The following is a 10,253-nucleotide window of genomic DNA, read 5'->3' as shown; positions in this document are numbered from 1 at the left end:
GCAGTGTTTCATTGGCATCATTGTAAAATCTGCTTCCTATCATTACTTCGGTTACCCCATCCTACTGTTTATTCATGAATTGTGTCATTTGCAAGGAAGATTTATAGCTCACCCAACACTTTTCAGTTATGTCGTTGTTGTTGGTACGGTACATCAAAATTCTGTTCTTGGGCCAATATGTTATCCAAGCAATGGCCATAAAAACTGCATGAAGCTTGTTCAATATAAAACTGCAACTTTATAAACCTACATCAACATATATCTGCTCTACAGCGAGATGTGGGGACTACTGAGTACCAGCTGGAAAAAGTCATGGTTGAAAATCAGTTTTTCCATTATTAATAGTGATACACAGACACATTAGGGGTCATTTACAGGTGCAAGAGCAGTTGTACCCCCCCCCCCCCCACTTTTTCTTGTAGTGGGTTGCACATTAAACCCCATTCTTTACAGTTACTTATTACAATAGGTTACTTATTGCACCTATTGATGAAGGGGAACCCTAGAGCTACTGTCACCATCTGTCCAGGTGGTAGCTCCAGGATTCTCTGTGCAACCAGAGTCAAAATTTGGGAACAGACTTGCACACCAAAAACAAGAGAAGACGTGACGCCAGGCAAATTTCTATGCAATTGCCTCTGATTGGCGACAAACTATGCAGTTGAGTTAATGTAAGCAATTTTGCCAAGTGCAGTGCAATTACTTCTGATACAATGCCCCCCTTGTGATCGCAATGACACTGGAATTCTGGTAAAAAATGCTGCATTGTGGGATAAGTACACAGTGATTGCTCTCGAAATTGCACTTTGCTCACTGCACTTGTGGTCATATTACCCCTATTGTCTTAAATAATTATTATACTTGCCTCTATATATGTGGCAAATGCAGTTTTGTGCACCAATCTCCAATCCAAAGGAAACACATTGACACATGAAAGTGACAGAGAGAAAGAGAGAAAACAAGAGAATATAAAAGTGAAGAGAAATACAAGAATTAGAAACTAAATGAATAAAGTTAATGAGGTATTTCTGCTATGAATAAAATGTGTAGAAATTCTGTTTGATACATTCAGGTAGTAAATTTTGTATATTTTAATGATATAAAGCAACTTCTCAGGATAGTATATTTATGAACAAAATAAAGAAGATATTTTATATAGCAATGTATTGTAAATATAAATGCAGATAAAACATGATTATTGAAACATGGAGGATGAACCAGACGTGCATTTACAAGATGTGACGCACTGTGCTATGCTTCACTGACAGTTAATATTTGTACTTATAAATAATGCAGCAATGCCATTCCCAGTCACCTTTTCTGGGGAAAAAAATAATGGCCTTTCATCTGTTGTCTTTCTTTCTTATTAATAATACAGGCATTAGGTATCATTTTTACCTGCTGTGACAGTAATTTCTGGGCCAGGTGGCAACACCACTCTCAAATAATCCCTCCCATTGATTGTCTGAACTTCGGGTAAAATGGATGTGAATTATAGGTTGAAAGATGCCCGTGACTACAAAATTTGTGGGTTTTTTTGCAATGGATTTTTTGTCCTGTGAGTTCAAACAGCTCTGAGGGGGGTAGAGTTAGACGCCAATCAAAGCATTGGCACAGCTGCGGGGCTAGACCTGCTCAATTTAAACTGAAAAGCCAACTATAACATCTTTTTTTATATAATAGATATAAAAAATATTAGATGAATATATAAATTATAATGTAATGTAAGTTATTACAGTGATTTCACTTTTGCGAGTGGTGTGACCTGATGGAACTATGGCCTAGCCAGCCAGCCTGTTAATGCAAAAGTCCATTGCATCAGAATAAAACCCTAAGGGGCAGATTTATTATGCTGTATAAAAACGGGCCTTAAAATTTGGCAGACTTCGCCGTGTAAAAAATGGTGTAAAATCAGCATCATTTTTTTAAGCATTTTTTTCTTCCACCAAAACTTACGTAAAATAACGGTGGAAAATCTGGCATTCGGACGGTGAAATTCTCCATTTATTTTACACAACTTTTTACACCGTTTTCTCAAATTTAATTTGTGCAGAGTGGAAAGATAAAATGATAGTACAGGTATGGGACTCCTTATCCAGAAACCCATTACCCAGAAAGTTCTGAATTACATAAAGTCCATCTCCCATAGACTCCATTTTAATCAAATAATTCACATTTTTAAAAATGGTTTTCTTTTTCTCTGTAATAATAAAACAGTACCTTGTACTTGATCCCAACTAATATATAATCAATCCATATTGGAGCCTATTGGGTTTAATTATTGTTTAAATATTTTTTTCCGGCAGACTTAAGGTAGGAGATCCGAATTACAGAAAGGCCCCTTATTGGGAAAACCCCAGGTCCTGAGCATTCTGGATAATGGGTCCTATACCTGTACAGGTATGGGACCTGTTATCCTAAATGCCACGCCATCTAAAACCTGCCAAGGTCATGTAAAAGTCTGTCCTGTTTCCAATTTTTCTTTTGCTTCATGGTATTAGAGATCTTCTGATTTTTTGGTTCCCCCATTTGTTGAAAAACGCAAACATTTGTGGGTTTACGATATTTCTGCATTTTCACTCATGCTTTTTTTTTTTTTTTAAGGCTGCTTTAATATATCACTTGGCATTCATAGTCTGAGAGAAAGTAAGTTTAATCATAATAGAAGATAATGTGCCAACTCTTTTTACATATTCCCTGCAGTTTGCACCCAGTGGCATGCCTACCTATACTGCTAAAATGGGACTGCAAGGTGCTCAGTTTGGCATGAGAATGTCATGGGAAGATAACTGGAATTGTTGCTCAAGGGAATTGTTTGCTCAACATCTTATGCAAAGTAAAATAAAATCAACCTTATTTAACAACTTTTTTTCCAAACCACTGGAATGTAATAAAGCCATCATTAAATGAACAGTTCAGTGTAAAAATAAAACTGGGTAAATAGAGAGGCTGTGCAAAATAAAAAATATTTCTAATATAGTTAGAGAAAAATGTAATATATAAAGGCTGGAGTGAGTGGATGTCTTGCATATAGCCAGAACACTACTTCCTCCTTTCAGCTCTCTAATCTCTTAGTTAATTAGAGACTTGAGGGGGGTTCACATGGGCCATAACTGTTCAGTTAGTTTGTGAGCACGAAGGTCAGATTCAAAAGTCAAACTAACTAAACAGTTATGTCCTATATGGTCCCCCCTCAGACTGCTAACAGCTTAGACAGCTTTAAAGAAGGAAGTAGTGTTCTGGCTGTTAGTTACAGCCTTTATAGATTACATTTTTGGCTAACTATGTTGAAAGCATTTTTTATCTGTTTACCTAATTTCATTTTTACTCATTTAAGGAGAATTTGGAGTCAGGTCGCTACACACACCAACACTTCTTCCTAAGTCTACCTAATGAGGCTGGCCAGTTATTGTACCGTCAAAAGAAATCAAACGTTTAAAAGAAAAAAAGTAAACTCCTATCCTCAGGAAATCAGGTCCTCAGGATATCCCAATGGTTTTTGGAATGTGTCAGTATCCCTTTTAGAGGCTGCTAATGCTGTTAGGTTCATACTAGCTTTTATCCACTTTGAGAGAATTGCCCCTTCCATAATGCCTCTTTTCACAGTTACCACCTGCCTTTTATAGTGCTTGCTAAGGGTGCCGGGAACACGCTTCTTAAAATGCTTTTAGTGCTGTCATTTCCTTAAAAATAGATTCCGCAGATGTTATTATTACAGAAACTGCAAAAAAAAAATTACATGGCATTGTCCCCACCAGCCAAGAAAGCACCTATTGTGACTGCGTTTTAAAAGCTGAGAGAGAAAGAGGGGCAAGTCGCACATGTGATAATGTTATTCATTGTCAGCAGGTGCATGTGTCATGCAATGTGCTGAAATTATACCCTGTATTTCACAAGTGAAGCTCATTTTATGTTCTCTTCTGTTGTTCGGATTCACAGGTGCTCCATAAGCTTCAAAAAACCCATGGGCAGAGCAGCGGATTATGCTGATCAGGACCAGCTACTGAAAAGGAGAGAGAAGTTCATGTCTGAATCATGAACAGCTGTATCCTTGGCATCATTGTGTTTTCTATTGTCACTTGCTCCTATTTTAAGGTTACAGTTATTTTAGCCAGTTAGGAGCACATTGTAAAGTCATGGAATGCATGGAGCTCCCTCTTTGGGGAAGGGAGAAATGGGAGGAACCTGATGATACACAGATGAATATGGACCACCCACAAATGTGAGTGGACACGTTCCAGTATCCGCAAATACCAATAAATAATTATAAAAACAGTGTAGTTACGCTATTTACTCAAACAAAGCTCTGTATAGGTTTTAGTGGAAATAGTTTTCTTGATTATCTATTAAAGCACTCTGATCCTTCCTAGAATAGGCAGTTTGTATGAAAAATACATATAAAATTTACCATTTGAAAAATTTGGATAAAGTATAATTTATGTAAAAATGCTATAACTGTAAACAGTAATTCTGGGAGCAGAAGTATCTGGTAGGTGACATTTAAGGTAAGGCAACTAATGAATTGAGCCCCAAGGGCTTCAGGGATTTGCTGTATAGGTATCATTCCCTTTATATGTAATCTCTGGGACCCAAGGTTTGCAACATAAGGGGATTTCCTAGATTTCGTCCAGTATTCCTAAATGTATGTTAGCATTGTACTGTAAAGTGTTTACATGCAGCAATGCCAATTAATCTGGAGGGGCAGGTATTTTGGGGGGCTTTGTTGCCTGTGGGAGAGTTGGCAGCTTATATTGGCCCATATATGGCCACCTTGAGACATAGCCAAGTTGGTTGCTTCTTAACCTATGTATGGAGGTTTATCAGTGGCCTGTGCTATGAATATCTGTCCAAATCAAACTTAAGATTGCTTTATACATAACTCCACTAGGTTGGTATATGACACAGCATACAAAGTTTGGTGCATGAGATGCAGCACTAATCTATGATTGGCAATGAGACCCAGCCTATAATCTCAGTTTGGTGCTTGAGACAACAGATTACAATTGTAGTTTGGTGAATGAGACAATGCCAGTGCATCCATCCCGCTTCCTGTTCTGAATGTGTGCCTACTAATCCAGGGGAAGCCTGGGGCTACCATCAAGCCAGCAGTAATTCCAAGGTTCCCACTGCTGGCTGCGTCAATAGACAAAGCAGACTTACGCCTAAAGAATCAAGTGAAGGCAACATTTTGGCACAGAGTGCTGAAAATGACATTAGATACAACTGTGTCAGGTGCAACTCCCCCTCATGGCCACAATTACACTGGAACTGTAGGGAAAATGCTGCATTCTGGGTAAAAAAATGGTGAATTGCATTCAAAATTGCACTTTGTACTGTCTGTTTGGCGCATGAAACACAGATCTGTTTGGCGCATGAGACACGGGATAGATCTGTTTGGCGCATGAGACACGGGATAGATCTGTTTGGCGCATGAGACACGGGATAGATCTGTTTGGCGCATGAGACACGGGATAGATCTGTTTGGCGCATGAGGCATGGGATAGGATCTGTTTGGCGCATGAGACATGGGGTAGGATCTGTTTGGCGCATGAGGCACGGGATAGGATCTGTTTGGCGCATGAGACATGGGATAGATCTGTTTGGCGCATGAGACACGGGATAGGATCTGTTTGGCGCATGAGGCATGGGATAGGATCTGTTTGGCGCATGAGACATGGGGTAGGATCTGTTTGGCGCATGAGGCACGGGATAGGATCTGTTTGGCGCATGAGACACGGGATAGGATCTGTTTGGCGCATGAGACACGGGATAGGAACTGTTTGGCGCATGAGACACGGGATAGGATCTGTTTGGCGCATGAGACACGGGATAGGATTTGTTTGGCGCATGAGACACGGGATAGGATCTGTTTGGCGCATGAGACACGGGATAGGATCTGTTTGGCGCATGAGACAGGGGATAGGATCTGTTTGGTGCATGAGACACGGGATAGGATTGGATAGGATAGGGGATAAACCATACTATACCATACTAGCTATAAAGCCACATATTATACTAACTATAAAGCCATATCTTTTATGGCAGAAATAGGCATCCAATGGCTTTGTCATTGCAAAGTTATACATACAGGTATAGGACCTGTTATCCAGAATGCCCAGGAGCTGTGGTTTTCTGAATAAAGGGTCTTTACATAATTTGGATTGCCATTCTTTTAGTCTACTAAAAAATTATTTAAACATTAAATAAACACAACAAGATTGTTTGCTCCGATTAAGGATTAATTCTATCTTAGTTGGGATCGAGTACAAGATTTGTTTCCATAATTCAAAGTTTCTGGATAAAGGGTTTTCAGATAACATATCCTATAACTGTAATGTCATTTTAGGGTAGAAATATTGCAAATTTTTGGCACAGTACAGTAACCCACTGTTACATATTAACATTAAACCTCACAAAATAATAGAATAAAATTCCCAATTGGTTACTATACATTGCTTGAACTTTGCCCATGCTAGTGCTTACTCGGTGTCTTACAGACACCTGGCCGAAAGGTAATCTCTGTATTGCTATTCCTATTGAAACCTTGCATAAAAAAAAGTGTATTTAAAAATAAAAAGGGTTTTCTTTTGCAGAGATATTCAGCCCCAATAGCTATAAAACCCATGCAGTTTATAGATGGGGCACATTGCCTCTCAGAGAACAACTAGATGTGCTGAAAGATTTTTCCTGCACAGTGGGACAACATTGTTATGTGGAATTACATGCAGGAAAAAAAATAATGCAGGAACGTTAAGAGAAGATTGCAAAGGATCAAAATAAGTAAAACTCCTTACAGATTGCTGTTTATTTTCTTCTTTGTGCTTTGTGATATAAAGAGTCGATGTACTCTTCATTTAAAGTCATTATGATATTTTGCTGAAGATAACACAATCTCAAGTCAGATACTGTCATACTCTGCAGACAAAGGAGCTCGCCATCAAAGGATAATAGGTACACAAAATATCTTCTAATTCTCTACCATTCCAACTGGGTATTTTACATGGGTTTGATGGGCAAAAGGAGGCAAAGCAACAGCAAATGCAAATATAAAAACAAAACAAATAACCAGATTAAAGAGGGGCACTGTATGTACTGTTGTATCCTTCTGTATTCCCTTTAGGTGTGTGTGTTGACTTGAAGGGAACCTTTGCCTTCAGAGATAATTCCAAATACTATTCTACTGAGTTAGTCAAGCAAAATAAACTTTACTTGAGGCTTAGAGTTGGTGAAGGTAATATATGATTGACAGCTGAGAATTTGAATTGAGAATAACAGGAGAATGCTTAATATTAATTGGAAAAGGATTTTGGTTAACAGCTTTATAAGTCTGGGAGACTTAAAGGGTCCCCTTTAAGACTTGACTTTATTATAACAAGCAGAAGACTTTCACTACATTAACAAACAAGGGCTGCAGGATGAAAGAGTACTACAGGGACCTGCTAGGCAGTTTATTATCAGGGTTAGAGGAACAATTAGAGCATATGGCTGTGGAGAGAAATGGTCAGCATCCATTATGATTATGTGGAATACATGCTGTGTCATTTATTAATGGAATGTTGACATAAAAAAAAAAACTTGGAATGTACGTATAATATAACAAAAATGTATACATATTATTATATTTATTTGCCTTCTGCTTGAGCGAGCATAGCTGACCTACCAAATAGAATTTGTAATTATGGCTTACAAAGGAATATAAATAAAATCCCAGATCCCAGAGACAAGTGAAGACTGAAAGAAATTTTGCTTCTGAAATGATGGCTGGAATGATATTATGAGAAAAGAAGCGAAAGGCAGAATAGGAGTGTGGGAGCACAAAGGAGATTTGGAGATTAGAGCAGCAATTTAGGATGTACTTGCATGGTCAAGGGTCTTAAACATTGGTTATAATTTGAGAGGAAACAGAGATCTAGTGATTTGATTTGTCTAGATGTGAGACAATGAGTAATCTCTCTCTGGATAGGTCCATAAAGGGTAGGTGGCATCTGGATTCTATTCAGTTTAGAAAGCATACTTCACATTATTGTGAAAAAGACATATAATATATCTGTGATATTCCTACAAATAACTTTGTATATATACAGGTATTGGGGCCTGGGGTTTCCAGATAAGGGGTTTTTCTGTAATTTGAATCCCCATAATTCAAGCGTAATAATAAATTATTTAAACATTAAATAAACCCAATAAGATTGTTTTGCCTCCAATAAGGATTAATTATATCTGGGAACAAGCATAATGTACTGTTATTATTACAGTGAAAGGAAATCATTTAAAAAAATTCTGGATAACAGGTTTTATATATATATATATATATATATATATATATATATATATATATATACAGTATATATATTTGGAGAAAGAAGGTACAGTGGTGGTGCAGTGCTGGTGGCATCCTAGGTTCAATTCCAGGGAACAGTCGGTGCCTGCGTAGGTTTCCTCCTTAAGCTTAAAAAGGACTGATGTAAATTACATATGATCTCTGTAAAGCCCTTTGGAATATGTTACCACTATATAATGGAAGAATAATAATAAAAAGAGGAATTTATCTCTATAACAAAGGCAATATAATAGTCTTGCGACAGCAGAAATGCCAGCGAATATGTGGTGGTTCCTAGAAAGGAGGTACAGGCTGACTCTTTGTGGAAGACTAGTGATTTTGTTGTTGTAAGCCTTATTGCATGACAACAAGTCACAGTCTGCCTCACAGTGCCCAGCAATATCAGCAACCCAGAAGAAAACGGAAAAGAATTGATAGCCACGAAGAATTGAATCCACATATTTTCTTCATAGTTTAAAACAATAAGCCAAACTCAGATTCCCATGCAGACATCATTGAGATGCTGTATCACAAATGGCTTTATAATGCAAGAACTTGTAGTGCCTGATCTCTGCATAATACATATGTCTCGTAACGATACATGCATTGTATAACAAGACTGTGTTCCCTGTCCTTAATCCACAGGCACAAGTCACCTCTTGGTATTCTGTACTGCACTCTCCTTTGTCTGTGCCGTGTTCTTTCCAATAACGAGGACACCCATAATAGCACTCTTTCACTTCAATATCATTTGTAGTCATAGTGATGAGTAAAAACATCAATAATATATACCTTTTTTTGCCTGTATTCATAAATATCATGTTTTGTGTTTCTATCCTCTTACGTGGAAGGGAGGGGGCAATGGTGCTATTTAATTAATACTAATTCAAACCCTTAGAAATTTAGAAAAACTACCATAGGGGTGGTTCACCTTTAAGTAAACTGGTATGTTATAGAATGCTCCATACATAGCAACTATGCAATTGGTCTTCATTATTTACTTTTTAAGTTTTTTGAATGATTTGTCTTCCTCTTCTGACTCTTTATAGCTTTTAAATGGGGGCCAATTACCCCAGCAGCTAAAAACTATTGCTCTGCGAGGCTACAATTTTATTGTTATTGTTAATCATATTCAAACCACTGCCTGGTTGCTAGGGTAAATTGCACCCCAGCAAAATTTTCCCATAAGAATAGATAGTAGGATTTTAATACATCTGCCCCATCTTTTATTCTCATAGCTTTAGAAGCGAATGGGAGGAGCATTTAAAAAACTGACTCCATTTAATGTACTTCTGTCCAGTCTGAATTGAGAAAACCAGTTGGATGACTGGTGAAACGTCTTCAAGAAAAATAACACAGCAAGTCCAGTTGATACAGATAGAAAGCCTTCTTATTTCATAAAATAACACTGACAAAAAGAACTGAAAATATTTCACATCACAAGGGATGCCAAACTCAAAGCCCTACATTTATTGCAAAATTCAGCTTCAAGCTGCAGGAGTTCATAATAGCTAAAAGGATGGCAATGTGACATCCCTAAAGTAAGGGAATGACTGGTTATGACTGATGCAGGCTCCTTCCCCCAGCAAGCCTGAGTGGTTTGTCACCAAATGTCTATTTATGCTTTCTTGAGAATGTTATTTTTCCATAGAGCTGTGGCCCTGTCCTTTCTTATGAACTTGTTTCTGATCGACTCAGTCATTGCTTTTGTTCACATTGGATGTTAAAGCAATGAGAGGTTGTGTTTGAAACTGCCATGAACATCAAACCTTAAGTGAAAGAAAGATAGCCGTGCTAATTAGCCCTGCATTCAAAAAGGACATGAAGTGAAGTTAATACCTATCACCGATTTTCAAAGGAATACAATTATAACTCAATTTGGCTGTATTTTTGTATTGCAAAAAATAAAAAAACTGAGCTGATTCATTTGTAA

At 37.7% G+C, this 10,253-nt stretch overlaps 1 non-coding gene across 1 annotated transcript; it reads left to right on the top strand.

Moving 5' to 3' along the window:
• The first annotated feature begins 8,622 nt into the window (after positions 1–8,622).
• On the top strand, positions 8,623–8,725 carry mir7-2 (microRNA mir-7-2). The gene is given in 1 exon segment (NR_049536.1): positions 8,623–8,725. It is a non-coding gene; the product is annotated as a microRNA mir-7-2 (primary transcript).
• Positions 8,726–10,253: the final 1,528 nt, after the last annotated feature.

The sequence above is a fragment of the Xenopus tropicalis genome, chromosome 3 (genome assembly GCF_000004195.4).
Source record: "Xenopus tropicalis strain Nigerian chromosome 3, UCB_Xtro_10.0, whole genome shotgun sequence".
Lineage (NCBI taxonomy): Eukaryota > Metazoa > Chordata > Amphibia > Anura > Pipidae > Xenopus > Xenopus tropicalis.
This window is presented reverse-complemented; position numbering and strand designations above follow the sequence as displayed.